This window comes from Camelus ferus, chromosome 26 (assembly GCF_009834535.1).
Source record: "Camelus ferus isolate YT-003-E chromosome 26, BCGSAC_Cfer_1.0, whole genome shotgun sequence".
NCBI classification, from domain to species: Eukaryota; Metazoa; Chordata; class Mammalia; order Artiodactyla; family Camelidae; genus Camelus; species Camelus ferus.
Window position 1 is genome coordinate 10254727 of NC_045721.1, and position 18927 is coordinate 10273653.

Here is an 18927-nt window from a genome sequence, read left to right on the forward strand (position 1 = left end):
TAACACACACACACAAATCTGCAGAGAGTTTATTTGAATCTTGAACAAACATGGCAAGAGGTTTAAATCTGACAGTTAGGTGTTTGTCAGTTACTGTATTATTTGTGTACTTTTCTGTATGCTTCAAAAATTCATAAAAATATTTTAAAGTTAAAACAAGAAACAGATACAGAATAATCAAACCCAAGTTAGAAGGGATCTTAGAGTTCATTTAGCCCAACTTCCCATCTTGAGCTTGAATCTTCTTAAAACCGCCTTGTCAGATGGTCTTCCAAACTCAACTTGAACACCTTGATGGAGAGTGCATACTGCCTCCTAGGGCAGCAGGTTGCAGAACTACAGTGATGGGTGCAACAGCCAGGGAGGTACAGAGATAGGGTGTCATGAAAATTCAGAGGGGAGAAGGAGGGCCCAGTTTAGGAGCGGGTTCATTTGAGAATGACCATCCGTTGGGCAGTCAGTAGGCGCCGCCATTGCAGATGGAACAGTGAGCAAAACTGGCCACGTCTCTGCAGGTGGCAGAGCTGCAGCTGATAGATTTGTCTGGTTCTTTCCTCTCTGCCATACACTCTCCTTTTCTCCTAGTACTAACCTACCTCCAGGGCTCTTGGGTGAGCTGTTTTGGAAGGGAGAAGAAGGGTGAGAAGGGAGATAGCCACCTTGGAGCCTGGCCCTGTGAGGAGTCAGAGCTGGGAGGCTGGGTTCTCTCCTTCTGAGAGAAACTCCTACTCCTCCACCCAGGACACAGATACGGTAAAAATGTTCTGGAAACTGCAGTCCAAAATATGAAGGGATTTTCTTCATGGCCATGTTGAGCACACAGCAAAGAAGTGGGGGCAGGCATTTATTCAGTGGACATCGCAGTGCAGCTGAGTGGCTCTGTTAGCAGGCCCCGCCTCTCTCCGGGGCTCCACCATCACTGGGGACAGCAGGGTTCTTGGCTCCTGTGAGCCTCCTACGTCAGCCTGTCCCTGTGCAGGATCAGGTCCAAGGACAAGCTGCAGATTAGCTTTCCTATCACTTACAGTTCTAAGGTTGCCAGCAACAGAAAACAACTCCGGATAATCTCAGTAAGAAAACGAATGTATTGTAGGATACAGGGTAGTTCCCAGAATAGGAGGAAGAACTGAATAATCAAGCAGGAAAAGGACAGGAGTCAGAGCCATCTGGGATCTGAGGAGCAGCATCACATTGATAGGCCCACTGGGACAAATCCGTGCAGCTGATCTCATGTCTACTCAAGAGAAAGAGAGTCTGATTTGCCACCCTGTATGTCCATCACAGGCAGGCAGCTTGACTGACAATCCCACCATGATTGAGAGGAAGCTTATTTCCCTAAAGGAAAATCATGTTGCTGTGGCCAAAAAAGAATATACTGGCCAGGTGAAATGCCTGGCCAAGTTCCACCATCTCCATCTGCTGTAGGGCGGTGTCCAGGTAATGTGATGTTGACTGAAAAAAAATGCATAAACTAAAAGCTGAGAATTATGTTTTATTCAGTAGACTTTCTGAGGACTCAAGCCCAGGAGTCAACCTCTCAGATAGCTCTAAGGGAATGCTCCGAAGAGGTAAGGGAGGAGCCAGGATATATAGGAATTTTGCAACAAGAACCAAGTAGTCAGAACATCAAAAGATTACTGTTAATTAAAGAAAACTAGACATCTCAAGTTAATGAATTTAGCGCTTTTCTATATGGGAAGATGCAAAAGTCTTGGGCTCATGGAAATCATTCCTTTAATATCTAGGGCCAGTATCCTGTGCTTTCCCATCCTGAGTCCCCTCAGGTTGCATCATTGAAGGTGGCCGCAGTGACTGAAGGCTTGATGGCTGCAGTATCCTGTGTTTGCCTATATGGCAGGCAACATTTTTCATTCACAGTCAGATTAGAGAACATCGTAGCACGCTATGCCTGAAAGCACCAGCTATCCCTTGGCTTCCCCCAAGCCCTCTTCCCTGTTGTTTCCCTGCTTGGATCTCAAATAATAAGCAGAGAAAGTAGATAATGTGGACACCAGAATGTACCTTTCCCCAAATCCACCAGCCAAGTTATGCTCACAAATGTGAGTGTCCCAGGCCCCCCTGTTTTGGATTAACCTTAATTCAAGCTGAGTGACAGTCTTCCCTGAGTAATCGCAGGGATGAGCTTTCTGAGTCAGCTTGTCTCCACCTGGCCAAGCAAGGCTTCGGGTCTTCCTTTGCAAACCCTGCCCCAAACCAGACCTTAGGAAAGTCTTCCATCTGGCCCGTTTGAGAGTCAGGAATTATTTGTAGTTTGAATGGGTAACACTGTATTGCCTTCTTTACAAAACTAGTTTGGGATCCTCTCCCCATGGGGGCTGGGCCTGCCTGTGGAGAGGGGCTGGAAGGGCCATTGGAGGCAGCAGAGTGATGGGGCCAGGCAGCCGGCCAGCTGCTCTGTAGGCCCAGGGCAGGATGAGTCAGGAGCTCCGCCTTCAGCGCTCAGCTGAAGAGTGCATGACGTGGCCCTGGTGGCCCCTGTGGGCAGTTGCTCGGAGTTGAAACACACAAACACAAGTACAGGAACCCGTGGCTGAAGAGTGCAGGCTGGAAGGAGAGCAGGAGGGTTATGTAAGAGATAGAAGGAGGGGAATCTAAGGCCTGCTGCACTGGGCACTACTCCTGGGCTGATTTTCTTCCTGCAACTCCAGAGGGCGTGATGAGGAGGGGAAAACCAGCGGCTGAAGCAGCTTCAAATTCACTGAGCTTGGGAGACAAACTCATTTAGCTCAGGCCCCGCAGGAGCTGAAAAGGAGCCCCTTCTCCATTCAGCCAGGCTGACAGGCCCTAAAGCTGCTGGGTCTCCTTGGAGATGCCCTTTACTGGGGCCCATCCCATCCCAGTTCTCCTGCCGCTGCCCTGTTTGCTAAGCCCCTTATCAGTTATCCTCCTGGTGTTCAGGGTCTGGTGATGGCGTCCCTAATTGCAGCCCACCTCGGCTTCCTCCCTGATGCTTCTCCCCTGGTTTCTGTGCTCAGGAAGGCCCCCCTTTGTCAATCAACTGTCCAGGGCCAAGAGAGCAGCCATCAAAGCTGTCCCACCAACAGCCTAGAAAGCTCCGCTTCTGCTTGGCCTGGCACAGATCCTCTGGGCCAGTCAAGGAGGTTCGCTGCACCCCAGACTCGCTCCTGAGTCCCCATTATGTGCTGTCTTTGTCCCCTTCCACCTGTACACACCACGGAGCGGTAAGGAAGAAGGCCAAGCCACCTGCATCACAATCCCAGCTCTTCCAGAAATGCCCTGAGCTCTGAAGGCCTCATTCTTCTTACTTGTAAACTGGGCATAATCACAGCACTCACCTCCTTCTGCTGAGAACAACTTTCTTCCCTGACTCTACCAGCCCCACCACCCTTCCTCCAAGATCAGTTGCCACTTCCCTGAGCTTACCCACTGTTTGTCCCTGCCTCTTTCTATGCCCATAGAACTTAGTACAATCCGTTACTAAAACACCGTCACTGTTTGTAGCTGAATTTCCTCTCCTGGCTGGTGGCTCCCGGTGGGAGACATGGCTCCAGCTTTGTTTATTTCAAGCCCATCTATAGTATGTATTAGATGGTCAAGAAATATGGGATTGACTTAATGCAAATAACACTGTAAAGGTGCTATTACCTCCCATTTTTCTCTGGCCCTTTTCAGTAATACTGATTGGAAGAGTGGTTTATACTCATGCCTCCATTTCTGCTCATCCCATCCTCTCTTGAATCCACCCCAGCCAACTGCTTGTCTGCACCACTTCCCATCAAGGGCCGCAGTGACCTCCATGTTGTTAAACTCAGTGGTCAGATCTCAGTCCTCATCTTCATGGCTGATCGCCCTCCTACTTGATCACTGTCTCCCCTGGTTCCTGGGACACACCATCTCCTGGTGTTCATCTCATTGGTGGCTCCTTCTCATAATCTTTTGCTAGTTCTTCCTGGTCTATCTAACCGCTTCATGCTGGAGAGTCTTAGAGCTTGGTCTTGGGACTTCTCTTTTCTGTCCACTTTCTGTCTGTCTCTATGAGGGTACCTTATCCAGAGTCATGGCTTTAAGCACCATCTCTCTGTTGATTACTCCCAAAGATATAACTCCTGCCTGTCCTTCTCTGTTGAACGTAAGGCTCTTATATCTACTGTCTACTCCACAATACCACTCCACCTTTCAAACTTGTTCAGTTGAAATCCTGATCTGCCCCCCACCCCAATACCTTCTCCTGCCTTTTTCCCCATGTCAGTGAACTGCAACTCCAGCTTTCTGGTTGCTCAATACAAACAGCTTTGTCAACTTTGAATTCTCTCTTTCTCTTCCACCCACCGCCAATCCATCACCACATCCTGCTGCTCTATTTTCAGTGTACATGCAGAATCTGACCACTTCTCACTGTCCTGGTCAGTCTCACCTGGACTATTTCACTGATGCTTAACTGGTCTCCTTGGTTTTGTCTTTGTCCCCATCAGTCTATTCTCAGCAAGGTGACCTGATTGATCTGACGAAAAACCGAAGCCAGATCATGTTACTCTTCTGTGCAAAACTCTCCAGTGGCTTACATCTCACTCACATGGCTTGCAAGGCTGCACAGGATCTGGCGCTGTTGCTTTCCTGGCACCATCTGCCACTGCTCTCTCCCTCCCTCCATGGTCAGCTTCAGCCACGCTGGCCTCTTTGCTGTTCTTCGAACAGCTCAGGCACACTCCTGTCTCAGGGATATTGTACTTACTACTCCTTCAACGGGGAATGTTTCCCACAACGTGACTGGGTCAAGCCCACCACCTTCAAGTCTTTTGAACCATCCCTTTCCCAGTGAGGTCTTTCCTCAACACTTGTTATAATATTTGTAATTTACTTTAAAATACTTGAGTACGGTCAGTGAGGTATTATGTATGTGCCAGCTCATTTAAATTTTAATTCTAGAGACAGTCAGTTAATGTGCCATCAAAAAAGCGCAGTTTGTTGGGGAGGGGCAAGATAGGCGAAGGGGATTAAAAGGTACAAACTACTAGATATAAAATAAGTAAGATACAAGGGTGTGACGTACAGCACAGGGAATAGAGTCCATATTTTATAATAACTTGAAATGGATTATAATCTGTCAAAATATCAAATCACTATGTTGTTTACCTAAAACAAATATAACATTGTGAATCAGCTATACTTTAATTTAAAAAAAAAAGCACAGTCCAGGACTACGCAGCTGGTATTCTACTAGAAGAGTCCATGCTTCGAGGCTGCCACTCCACGAATTTCTATTACCCCGTCTTAAGCAACAAAACCAACACTTTGCTGATTAGTGCACTAAATTTAAAAGATAAACCTGTGTTGGTGAAACTAGCAACATGTTAAGAAGCACAATGAAAGTGAAGTATTGGCTTCCTTAGGTAGAATTACTGGAGACTGGCTCCAATAATTGGCTGCAATCATTTAGGGACTCCCTACTCTTACCTAAAAGGGTGCACCAGACTTGATCCCTACTCTGTCTGGTATCCAAATGTTGGCTTGGAGGGATCTGTGGTGCATGATCCCAACAAGAAGGCACAGAACCTTGGAAATATGGAAACGTCAATGGGAATCCAGAACAAGTCCTGTGAAGAATTTCAGGCCTGCTTTGCTAACAATTATTTGGTTAGTAGATGTCATAAGCAGAATCTGGCTTGGGTTGTACTTTTATTTCCCCACAGTGACATTTGGTCGGGTGGCTAACCCCCACCTAAGATTTCTTAGTGGCTGCCACCATTTACCAAAAAACCTTAAGAATTGAGCATACCCAAAACAGCTTAGGTCGAGTTTATAAGACCCTCTTATATAAAATTTTGACCATCCTCCCACGGTCTGTATCTTTGTTCTTGCTTTATTTTTCTTCATGACCTATCAACATCTAACATATGATATATGTTACTTTTGTGCGTTTATTGTCTGTCTCTCTCTGTGGATGATGTAAGTGCCATGAGATTAGGATTTTTGTCTTTGTCTGTTTTGTTCACTACCATAACCCAGTGTAAATAATGGTGTCTGGTATCATAACAATGCCTGGATATTTGTTAAGTGAATGAATGAAAGAAGATAAAGGCATGCTTCATGAGATGCTGAAGGAGTTGGAGAAACAAGAGGATTACTTTTGGCTGGAAAAATCAAGAAAACATTGACTATGGTCTTGTCATGGAACAAGACCACGGGGGTAGTCTGAATGTATAGACATGAATTTATTGTTTGCCAGGCAAGGAGAACCATATCTTTGAAGAAGGCTCAGTGAGTCTTCCTGAACTGAAATTGAAAGTGACGGAGAAAAGAAGTTTTGTCCAAATTTCCCATTGATTCAGAAGTGAAGTTTGAAGTCTCTCTTGAGATAGGTTATGACTCTGGTTTTGCATCACTCAGGCATGGGGCAGTTCTCAGCCAGATCCGGGGAGGTTGCATAAGTCTCTGGGGGGAGGTGATTGGGGAGCACACCGGCAGCAAATTTGTGCATCCACAAGGCTCCAAGGTGAGATCTTTCTTAAACTGTCTCAAGAGTCCCAGGAGAAGAGATTTGGGGCAGAGTGAACAGTGTGAGCCAGAGTACTCAAGAAAGAAATACTGAGCACATCCAAGGAAGACACGGAGCCAAGGGTGACTCCAGACCAAGGGTTGACGTTGAGAAAGGAGGTAGAGGTTCCGCTGCAGACACTTGGAATGTGGCCGGCAAGAATCAGAAACATTTGTAATCAGGAAATATGATTAGAGCTGTGTTTCAGAACATTAATCCAGCAGCAGTGTGTAGGGTTCACGGAAGAAAGAAAGACAGGGGGACAAGTTAGGAGGCCGGGGCAGTATCCCAGGTGAGAGGTGGTAAAAGTCTGTGCTCAGAGACAGTGAGACAGATGGGCAAGCTGCCAGGAAATATGGGAGAAGAGAGTGGTACAGACGGCTCAGGGGGTGCCCGCAGTTGGTCTATAGCCCACTGCCATGTGCATCTCTCACGCTGACACTCTCCCAGACCCTAGGGCTTGTGGGCTCAGCCAGGAGGCACACTTGACTCCACAGTGGCAGGCCGGCCACTGGGCGGAGGAGGAGGGAAGGGCAGGAAATGCAAATTCTTGTGGTGAGAGGACAGTGGCTGGCTCCAGCACACCTCCAGCTGCTACCGGCATGCAAAGGGGGTCACTCTAGGGGTGCAGGGCCTTTCAATCCCAGCAGATAGAGCAGCCCCCTATCCAGGAGGTGAGAGTTCAACGGGCAGCATCTAGCCCCATGTGGGAAAGTCCTGACCACCAGACCCAGCCAAGGGAAATAAGAGTCAGGCTGCAAGAGCCCAGGCCCAGGAGAGATGTGGAGCAGAGATCGGGAAATCACGGTGAAGGGCCAGGCCTCAGCTACCCAGCCAAGCCCAGGGCCTGCCAGCTGGTGGGGAAAGGGCTCCGGACACAGAGCTGGACTGGGCTAAGGGACAGGAGGGCTGGGAGACATCTGTGTCTTTAACAGATAAGCTGGGAGAGACTGGGAAGCCCTCTTCCTGTTTCCTTCCTCACCTGCCCCCAGCAAAGACACTCGGGCCACGGAGTGTCCAGTGCTTCCTTAACCTGTGTCTACTTCCTGTTGTCTTGGGAAGAAAGGGGGTGCTATGAACACAACACCCAAATAACCCTAACACTGCCACCTCTGCCAAGCACAACAGACTTGCTTTACGGGGCTGACCTCTTCCTTCTCCCTCATTTCCTCTGCCAGAGGGGGCTGCCCACCAGAGTCCCCACCTCAGCGGAGCCAGTGGGCAAGTGTGGGAGAGATGGATGTGGGGACACAACTTGTAAGGGACTGATTCTAGCTGCCCTGCGACGCTCCTTCTGATTGAGAAACTTCTCTGAATTCAGGGCCGTCCTCTATGCCTTCCCCAGCAAGGAGAGCCAAGCTCTCCCAGCAAATCTGGCCCTCTCCTTGTCTCCTCCCTCTCCTCCACTGCTCTGAGCAATTGCTTCTGACCCTCCTGACAAGTGACAGGTCATCTTCCCCAGCCTGGGGAATTGCCAGAGTCACTGGAGTCTTACAACTGTGCAAGTGGCTTTCGCCTTGGCTGCAGTCCAAACCTGGAGCCTCCTGATTTCAGTCCCCTGCCACTCTAACATCTACACCCTGCCCCCTGCTTGTTTGAAGACAGGTGCCCTTGGAGGTGAGGCTCCCTAGCCTGTCCCCACCCCCAACCCAGGCCAGGAGCTGAATGAGCAGGTTCAGCTGTGCATGTGGAACCAGGAAGAGATGAGGGCCCCGGGGGACTGAGATCCTTCCCTGGAGGTTCCAGGATGTCCCAGGGTCAGCATAGCAATTGGCCCAGCAGGCAGCTGCTTATCTGAGCAGAAACAAATGCATCTGTCTGATCTCTGGATGAGATGTTCTTGGGGACCTCAGAGAATTGAATGAGTCCAGAGGAAAAAAAGGTAGGGGGTCCGGGTACTGAGCCGGGTATCAAGCCAGGCTCTTTGATATCATCTCATTGGATCCTCAGGCTTATCCTGAGGAGTGTATATTTTGTCCCTGTTTCCCAGCAGAGGTAACTGACCTCAGAGATATTAAGTAATCTACCTAAGGTCACACAGCTAGAAAGGATCCAGCTGGGGTCCAAGTCCACCTTTGGCTGATGCCAGAGCCTACGCAGAGCTACCTCCTGGGGGAGAGGGTCACGAAGAACAATTTGAGGGGTCAAAGCTTCTTCCTGGGAAAAGTTAACAACAGTTCTGTTACATCACCAAAATTCATATGTTAATTTCCAAACTCCCAGTACCTCAGAATGTGATATATTTGGAGACCGGGTTTTGAAAGAGGTAATTAAGTGAAAATGAGGACATCAGGGTGGGCCATAATTCAGTGTGACTGGTGCCCTTATAAGAAGAAGAGATTAGGATACAGATACACAGGGGAAAGTCCACGTGAGGCCATCTACCAACCAAGGAGAGGACTCAGAAGAAACCACCCCTGCCCACACCCTGATCTCAACTTCTGGCCTCCAGAACTTTGAGGAAATAAATACCTGTTCTCTAAGCCACTCAGTCTGTGGTCCTTTGTTAGGCAGCCCAGGCAGACTGAGATGAGTCCTCATTTACTGAGTGTTCCTTGTTCTAGATCCCGTGCAGGGTATTTTACACTGACCTCTCTTCACAGTGGCGCCTTAGCCATCCAAGAGGTAGGCAGGGAGGTTGGGAATTGCAGGTGTCCACAGAACCCCTTAGCTTATGGGATACTTTGGCCACTAAACAGCGTATGGCCTATGTCTGTCAACCATCTTGTCATTGTAATTATCCTGGAAACAACTGCCTCTGCCTCCCCTCAAAACAGGACTTGAAGGCGTGCAGGAGGAGTCAGAGAGACAGACACGAGCTGACCTTGAGGTGCTGACTCGGGGGGATGCCTGGCACTTCATCTTATGGCCTAATGTGAGCAGCTGATCTCCTGCTCTGCAGTGCTCCTCGGTGCTGCCTGCCCCACCCGTGTTCCAGCCTGTCAGTCATCACCCGGTGATGGTGGCTGACCTTCCAAAATGATAGTGAATGGAAGATGCATCAACAGGTGAGGAAACCCAGGCTAGGGGTGGAAGAAAATCGGTCTCTGAATTTTGTGAGTGTTGAATTTGCATACATCCTGTCACGAGTGAATGAGTTAACCTTCAAACAAAGTGGGCAGAAGAAAACCCCTTTCAGCTGTAAGGGGTGGGGAAGGAACAATGGGTTTTACAAAAAATGAGGCCTGGTACAGAGAGGGAGATTGGAAATGGGTGTTTCAAGAAGGAAAAATAAATGTAATAGACATATGTGTATATGTAAGTGTATATATGTACACACGCATATACACCTTCTGCAGTGCAAGGTCTTGGGCAATTTAATATGGAAAAAGCCAGGGCTGCCCTACAGGGAATGTTCAAGTCCATCTCCAGCATTTTTCTTGATTCCTTTGTCAACTGGAGAGAAGGGACAGAAACAGGAGTCCTCATAAGACAAAAAAGAACCTAATATTTTCAGCATTCTGCAGTTTGGTATACTTCAGACTTGTTAACTTCCAAGTGGAAATCCTTGGAATTATCGTTTCTAGATAATTATTTAGATGTTAAATAACATTTAGATATTTCTGTGTTTTTCCCAACCCAAAGACTGAAGCTACTGCTAAAGGCACAGGTGTTTGCTAATCTCCCACCTTTCCCTTTAAATCAACAACATCACCCCAGAAAAAAAGTGTCTGCTCTAGAATTGCATCTGCTGACACATGGGTGAAATATTTAACGGCATGCTTTGCTGAGACCCATTTTTATTCACATGTATGAAACAGAAGGAAAAACCTCTGGCTGACCTAATATTCTAGAAGAGACTATGTTCTGACCACACTTCATTATGAGCACGGAAAATATCCCTTCTGAAAGGGAAAAAAATATATGTGGTGTTTATGCCTGGGGCCAGGAAGTGCCTGTACACCCTCCTGCCTGGATTCTGCTCTAAACCAATATCGACTCGCATAAGCGCATTTCAGAGTGACCCTGTTTGTGAGCCTTGGTTGAGCAGTTGAGCGGAAGCAGCTCCGTTGGTCAGAAGTGCTTGTAGAGAACATGAGAGGATTAAAGCTGCCTGTTCCGGGGAGGATTTAGAAAGTGCCTGATGCTCCTGGACTGTTGGTGGAGCCAAGGGGGCCCAGGGACAGCTGATTGGGTGGACTAGTCCAGAGGCTGAGGGTCTGGGTGGGTCTCTCCAGAGAAGTAGCCCTGGGTACCCTGGCAGCATACATCAAAAACCACATCAAAGGAGCAGGAAATGGTGGCCAGAGAAGCCAACAACAGTGATTGTGTGCGGAGTAGGGTGTTGGAAAGATGTGTTAAGAACACAGATGGAGCAGAGAGGCTGGCAGGTGCCAGGCAGGGAGACGGAGGGTTCTTGGCTTTTTTCTGAGCACAATCATAGCAATCAGTGAGTTACTGTATCCCTGGTCCAGTTATTCGCCATAGCTTTGGCCAGAGGATTGTAGAAATTCTGTCAAAGTACATGATCAGAGCTGATAGAGTTGCTTGGCAGATAATATGGACAGGGGTTGTATGTGAATCTGCTACAATATCTAAGGTGACTCCATTCTGCTACACAAAATGAGGAAACCTAAGTATAGGAGCAAGTAGTATGCTAGAGACTGAATGTTTGTGTCCCCTCAAAATTCATATGTTGAAGTCCCAACCCCCAAGGCAATGGTATTAAGATCCTGGTTCAGTATTTAGGAGGGGGTGAGGTCATGAAGGGGGAGCCCTCATGAGTGGAATTAGTGCACTTATAAAAGGACCCCAGGGAGTTCTCTCGCCCTTTCTGGCCTGTGAGTTACATTAAGAAGATATGAACCAGGAAACAGGTCCTCACCAGACATCAGATCTGCCGGAACCTTGATACTGGACTTCCCAGCCTCCAGAACTGTGGGAAACAAATGTTTAAGCCACTCCTTGGTACTTTTGTTATAGCAGCCAGAATGACTAAGGCAGATAGGTTGCCCATTAGTGGAACTGGAGGCTACTGCTGTGTCAAGAAAATTTCTCACACAACGCTGGTGAAAAGACAAGCACTGTGCAGAAAACAGTAAGAAATAGATAAGTGAAGGGCAGTAATGGAGAAAACTAGAGAGAAGGATTGCCTTTCTTGTTAAAGTGGTCACAGAAGGGTTCAGTGAGATTTGTGCTTGTATAAATGGAGGGAGGTACGGAGACACAGGAAACTGGGAGGAGAGGGGATGGAGCAGTCCAGGATAGTGGGAACAGTGGAAAGAATCCAGGAGTCCTTTATGTCACATTGGCTGATGGGCAAACACTTGGGTTAACAGCTGGGCCCACTGAGCAGCCTGACTTGATGACACAAGAACCCACCTGTGCTTTCCAGTTACACTTGGAGTTTTGTCAATGGCACATCCGTGGAGAGGATGATGTATAAATTAGAAATGCTGCCTCACAGACATCTCTTAGCTTCTTAAAAATTTCTCTAAGAAAAATGGAGTAAGATTTGTTGAGTAACATTCTGAATAATTAGTCTACATGTTAGTAACCATTCCATTGAAAAGATGTGGAAAGAGAAAACCAGAACTTACCCAAAGTTCCTGAGCTGCTAAATGGCCAAGCTAACATTGAAACCCACATTTGTCTGGCTCCAAAGCCTGGGTCCTTTTTCATTGCAACAAGTGAAACCCAGGGCTAAAGAGGATACAGCTCAGACCCAAGGCAGGGGCAGCTGGATGGGCCTTGAAAAGGGGGCCTTGGTCACCTAGAAGAGAAGACAGACTCTTAGCTTGTCACCTGGTTCAAGGCTTTCTAACATAGAGGACACAGGACATGGGCAGTCTGGAGAGAAAGAGAAATACATTAGATTAAAAATGGAGTTGGCTGGGTGCTAATTAGTTAACCTCTAATAAAAGGGATAAATAACAGGATGTAATTAAGCAGTGCTTAAAGAGGACTCCAGGTATTTCCTCCAGTGAGTAAACCCCAGTGGATTGTTATGCTAATTCCAACTGAAAAGGTGGAGACTACAATCCTTATCTGGGAAAGAATGGAGCACATTGAGCTGTATTCCTGTTGCATGTTGATTCTGGATAGCCCAAATAACTTTTTTAAAGACGAAAAGTGGATTGCGAGGATGATTAAATCACGTTGAGGGAAATGTACACAATCCAAGGTGCAGCTTCCTGGTGCAGGATGATAGCAGCAGGTGTGGGACTGGGGGCACCTAAGCAGGTGGGGCTGTCACTCACCAGGCATCATCTCAGAGTGGCAGCCCACTGAGGAGCTTGAGGTGGAGAGAGGAGCCGTTTTGCCCCCCACCACCTGTTTCTCCTTTTGTTCCTTTCCAGAGATGATAATTTGAGTATCTCATCCAGCTAGGAGAGGATGTTCCTTGCCCTGACTTCACAAAACCATTATTTCAACCAAAGTGGATGGATCAATCTCATGCAGTGTCAAAGGTATTTTGCTTTTGCTAAAATAGTTCATTAAATATGGATATTTTTCATGTATGAATTGTTGGCTTTTGGTCCCTTCTGTCTGCCTGAAAACTCAGAAGTAAGATCTTAAGTCTCTAAAGGACTACAGAGTTTCTAAAGCCACTGATGGGCTGAATGGGATCTGCTCATCAGACAAGCAGGGCTCAAGCTGAGACTCTGACACTTCTGTTTGTCCTGCCCAGCACCTGGTCAAGCTTGGAGATAGTTACGCCAGCCCAAAGTATGCCACGTTGGCATGAGGATTATTGTGAGCCAAAGGCAACTGAGAAAAAGCAGATGTAAGAAGATCTCTCTGCCCCTCTTCTCATCTGTCTAAAAGCAGGGTGTAAATTTCCCGTGAGGTGTCTCCTTCTCCTGTACGAGAAAGAGGAGAATGACCTTTATCACCAGAGACAGAAATGGCACTAAGATGAATCCTTGCAAAGGAAGCCTCGCTAAATAACCCTTAACTACATTAGTTTCCCCCATATATTTCCTAGTCAGTTCCCATAATTTATCAGCTCTAGAGGTCCAAACTCTCCTTCCTTTGTCTAATTGCTGCTCTACAATTTACTGCCCTTTGTTAACATAGCATGTAAGTCCCCAAGTTTAGCCACTTCTTTGTTTTTTTTTTAAGTGAAGCCCCTGTACACTCATAAAACAAAATATTAACATCAATTTAAATTACATGCTTTTTCTTCCGTTAACCTGGCTTTGTCAGTTTAATTTGCAGGCCCCAGGTACAAACATAAGAAGGTAGAGGAAAGATTTTTTTGTGATGAGAATTAAGCAATCATTACACAAAAAGACTTCAGTGAAGCCAAGATGTGGAAGCAAAGAGCAGCTAAAACATTTGAAGGCAGGACACATACTCCCTATATCATTAGGCAGGAAGGACTGTGTCCAGGGTCCTCTGCAGAATGAATATGGAGACACCAGTGGACCTGGAGCTGTGGTAGCAAACAGGTGGCATAACAGGGGTCTTCTATAACTTTCTTTCCTTTACTGATTAACCAATGAAGAAATAATGCCCCAAAGTCCTAGATTTCCTGTGAGAGTCTTAATTTTGGATGATTTCATTGCTTTCGATAAAAAAATTTTTAGAAAATACATAAATAAATGTGATTTAATGTTCACTTCTTGGCAAGAATTTTAAAATTATACATATATTTATATATATAAATATACATAATCTTGCAATCCAAAAATCTTTTCGGACCATGTACATCAGTATTGGCTTTGGAAAAGAAGTTCACCACTGGATCCTTGGAAAGGTGATTTAGACATTTTGCTGTACTGAGAAAAGTAAATAATAATTACATTATTTTTACTACCTCTCCAGTTGGTGAAATTAAGGTATAGAAAACAGACTTGCTGAAGATGACAACACAAGTTAGAGTCAGGCCCACACGTAGGTCATCTCCCATCTAGGTCGGCTCACTGAACACGGCATAGATTTTTGACAGAGCTTTTGCATCACCTTGGCTCCCTTGCAGCTTCAGACCAAGTGCTCATCTATTTTTAGCAGGCAAACCCACTGGGAAAGAGTGAAGGTAACAAATGAAAGGAGAAGGCAAAAGGACAGAATGAATTTCAGAAGTGGGATAAAAGTTTTTTCAGAAAAGGACTGAGAGAAATCAAGGATAACATGTAAGTAGATGAAATGCATTTTATTCATGGTGGCCTTTTTCTTCTATTTCCCTCTGGATCCCACAACACAGTTCAATCCCTTTCTTTTCTGAATCCCTCTGACATTTTGTTCTTCCCTTAAGACATTGATTAGATTCTGCCCTACAGTGACCCACGGTAACAATCACACCTTGTCTAGACCAACTAGATTACAAACCCTTTGAAGGCACAATCAGTGTTTCAGACAAGTTTGTTTCCCTCACCGAGTTTAACATTTTGTTGAATAAATGAATAAGAAAATATAGAGTGTCAAAAAGTCTGAGCCCATTTTTATCTCCTATTGGGAGTATTTGCTTCCAAAATTTTATTTTGAAAGCTTGAAGAAGTTTTGTCAAGATGCTTGGGACGTTAGCACTTGACTAAACATATAAATTAAAACTACCAACATTGTTCTTCATGAGCAGGACAGAAAGAAGGCAGGACAGTTCTTCGTTTTGTGGCATTTTAGTGTGTCTGGCTTTGAGGAGGAGGAGGAGGTGGCTGTATCAGGTCTGCAGAGAGCTCTCCTGCTCAGAATCACACAGGGCTGGAAATGAACTAGATCTGACAAATCATCCTGCCCAAGCTCTCCATTTTGCAGATGAAGAAACTGAGACCCAGGGAGAGTGCCTTGCCCAAGATCACTAAGCTAGATGCTGTTACAGCCTAAGCTGAATCATTTTCAAGATAAAGTGCTGAATGAAGCAATGTATTAAAAAACTTTTCTGCAGAGACCCTGGATTAGAAACCTAGCACTTTAAGTCATTAGCAAGTGCCACAGTATCATGGATAGAAAAATAAATGGAGGCTGCTGAACAGATCTATGACAAAGTCAGGACTGAAGAAGGCTTCAGGCTGTGTTTTTGAGGTGGCTTGGTGATGTTCAGTCTAAATACTGAAGATTTTCCATTGCTTTTGAGTCCTGATTTGATGGGCAAAGGTGGGCAGGGAAAGACAGAGGTTCCTCAATTCCATCTATAGCAGTTGCCTAAAAACATAACAGTATATTCAGACTTCTCACCTTGAGGAGCCTCAGTTCTTTTGAGCATTCCCACCACCAGCAGGGAAGCTCCCCAAGCAGCTGATATAAGATTAGCCTAGCCAACAGCTCCATACCAGAAGGCCCATTCCTGTTCCAGCTGAGAGTAATAAGCAAGTCCCCTCTCTCCTCAGGAAAGAGGAACCCACGGAATATTTCTTTACATTGCCACCTTAATTAATTCATTAATGATTTTTCAGGCAAGTTTTATTCAGGCACTTGGGTACAGGGCAGTGAGTCAGAGGTTGGCATCAGAACCAGAATAGAAGCCACAGTCCTCTCTGGGGATCCTAGCCTGGGCTTTAAATTCCCAGATCACACAACTTCCTAATTGGAAAGAAATGTTCTTAAACAAGAACAAGGGTTTTGCCAAGCTTGACAGTGACTAATAAGGTCAGTCTAAGGACTGTCTGATGAAAGCAAAGTTGGATTTACATGTCACAGTGAATGTTTAAAGTATTTTTACCCCGAGGTTTCCTGCTGAATATAAATAGAATATATCGCCTGGGGCAATCCCATCCCAACTCCTGCAGATACGGCTTCCGTAGTCAAATTAACTTTGAAATGACAATGTCTTCTTTCCAAAATGCCTTTGTTTTCTGTAAGATCTGCTTACTGACAACCTGTTTCACGAGGTTCGCGTGTAAACTGATTAAGGTTCCCACCCCCACCCTGCATACTATTTGGGGACAGGTTTTATCACCTCTATAGCCAATATCGGTAGCCCTCACATTGTATTCATTTAACTGCGTACCAAATGGCCTGCATACTCACAATACCAAAAATTAAAACAAATATCTAGGGTGCTTATAGAGGACCCGGATAAATACAAAATTTAAATCTCTTCGGCTGAAATACATGGAGCTGAAAGCCAGTTCCTGAATTGAAGGGAAAGGTTTGGTTTTGTTTTGTTTTTTCTCTTTCAAAAATCAGGCGTTCATACTGCAAGCGGCTCTTGGCTTAAATACAAGTGAAAGCCGCTCTCCCCTTCAGGGTTCGGGCGCGCACACGTGGACATACGCACTCACACGCGCCCGCCCACGCCCCCTTCCGTGTGAACCGCCTGCGGGATTTACGGGCTTCACCACCACGGATTACTGTCAGGTGCAGAAAGCAAGTCTTTGGTGGGCATTTTCCTCCCCCCGGATTTGACTGTTATTTACCGGCCACGTGAGCGCTGGGCGGGGAGGAGCCCCCGGCGCCAGGGAGACAAAGGCTAGCAGAGCGCGGCCGGTGCGGCCCAGGGACGTCTCCTACCTCCTGCGACACGTGCGCAGTTGGCCCGGACTTGCCTCCGACTGAGAGGCTCTTCAGAGTGCAAGCCCTTGTAAAGGCATCGGCGTTTTTCTGGAAGCGACCCTGGCTAAGGCCGGATTCCAGGGCGGCCCGGGAAAGCCCGGAACGGTCGCGGCTTGGGGGCTTCTCGGAAAGGTCGAGCTCCTGGTGTACTAGGGAGAGCGAGTCTTTTTTTTACCCAGAGCCTCACGACCGCTTCAATACAAGAGAAACCGGACAGAAGCTCCTTTTGCCCCCGGAGGGAGTACAGACCCCTTCCCAGCAGTGAGTCTGACCGCTGACCTCCCCTCCTCAGTGTCTGGCGGCCTCGGTGTGTCCGTAGTGGTGGCTTGTTCCAGGCCGGGGACTAGAGTGAGCAAAAATACAAGGGGGAGCCCAAAAGTCAGTGGTCAAAATAAATACCTTAATGTAGTGCTTTTTAAGCAATTAAAATTAGCGCCCAAAAAAATCCACGATGAGCAAAATAGTGAATTCTAAATAGAGCAGGATAAGTACATTGCAGAGCCATTTTGGAACCCGAGGTAAAAGGAGGATCCTCAGGGATAAGCGGCTAGCCTCACAACGCACTCAGCTTGGGCCGGGTGTTGGCGATTCTGGGTGCAGTGGGAGGGGATCCTCGGATGTGGAGGCCGCCGCCGAGGCCAAGATGGGGAGTGGAGGGGTGACCCTGGGGGCGGAGGTGACAGCTCCGGAGAGCCGCTCCGCGGGGAACAAAGGCGTGGCGGAAGGCCGAGTCGGGGGAGGGAGGGACCCCATGGGTTCGATGGCGTCGCTTCGGTCGACCTGGAGTGGAGGACTCGACCCCGCTGCCACCAAGGCCCGGAGCGAGTCCCCGCTTGGTGGTTAATAATCACCAACAAGACTTGGCAAGATGTCGGGCGAATAATTTTTGGCTTCTGTCGTGTCCCTACCGCGGCGCGCGCACACCTCCTGCCAAAAACGGCCTCTGGGAAATTAAATGCACAAGGAAAAGCGGGGCCTGGAAAACTGCGACATGACCTGTAAAGAAGGATGCGAGGAAACCGGAATCGGCCCCGGAACATATTAAATCCTTTACACTTCAATTTCTCTGGGTCTAGCTTCGCACCAAATGTGGACCCTAATTGTCATTTCCTGAGAAGACAATTTACACGTGTGCAAGATGGGGTGAGGACTTTTCCAAAAGCCGAAACGTCGGGGGTCTTTTTTCTCCCATCGGGGTTAAATAAACATCTTTAGGAAGCGTGGAAGGGAGTGGCTCTCCCGCCTTCCTCCTTGGGAACAACATTCCGGATTCAATTAATGCCTCCCTCTGGGTTGTAAAGCAACAAACCCAACACCTCTCTTCTATTACTGGGCTTCGGGGCGGGAGGGCTTTCTCTTTCATCTTGAGTTGGGGTTTGCCCACGTTCCTTGGGAAGCTATAAAGCTGATTTAATGGTTTAAGATGAAAATCGATCAAGCTCAGGCAGAAGCTAACGTCTGAGGAATCGCAATTGAAAAACACGCCAGGCCGGCCGAACGCACTCCGTGAGCCTGGGGCAAGGAGGGCCAGGCTGGGCCAGCTGGATCGCGGTGCAGCGTTCCCCTGTCCACTTGGGTACGAATGGGACACCTGAGAGGCTGGTAGGCGGGAAGCACGGAGATAAAGAGGGATGAAATCTCAAAACCTAGTCCAGGCCTCCGCTAGGACGGCTTCTCGGATGGCGGTTTCTTTCCGCCGTTTGCCGCCACAGCCGCAGTAGTGTGGGGTGGCCGCACCGCGACTGGGTCCGGCTGGACGCGCGCGGCGGAGGCCTGGGTGAAGCGCCGCGGCTCTCCATTCACAAAGTCCGGGCGCTGCAGCTCGCCGGCGGGTCGGAGGCCTCCTCCCTTTTCCTCTAGGTCTCGGTTTTATGAATGGGCCTGGCGGCGAGCGTCGCTCTCCTTGTTTACTCCGCTCTTTGTGACGTCACGTCCCCGTGACTGGGCGCGAGCGGCCGGCACTCCATTCACGCGCC

At 47.5% G+C, this 18927-nt stretch overlaps 2 long non-coding RNA genes across 2 annotated transcripts in view; one reads left to right on the top strand and one right to left on the bottom strand.

The window, feature by feature from the left end:
* Window positions 1-14600, top strand: part of LOC116660100 — a 40414-nt gene extending 25814 nt beyond the window's left edge. The window contains exons 4-6 of the long non-coding RNA XR_004315476.1: window positions 9295-9525; window positions 12817-12927; window positions 14471-14600. This is a non-coding gene — a long non-coding RNA (uncharacterized LOC116660100). The remainder of the gene's footprint in view (window positions 1-9294; window positions 9526-12816; window positions 12928-14470) is intronic.
* On the bottom strand, window positions 1600-18565 carry LOC116660099. The gene is made up of 5 exons (XR_004315475.1): window positions 16816-18565; window positions 12058-12230; window positions 11840-11951; window positions 8545-8674; window positions 1600-2565 (listed from the first exon to the last, which is right to left on the bottom strand). It is a non-coding gene; the product is annotated as an uncharacterized LOC116660099 (long non-coding RNA).
* Between the last annotated feature and the right edge of the window lie 362 nt (window positions 18566-18927).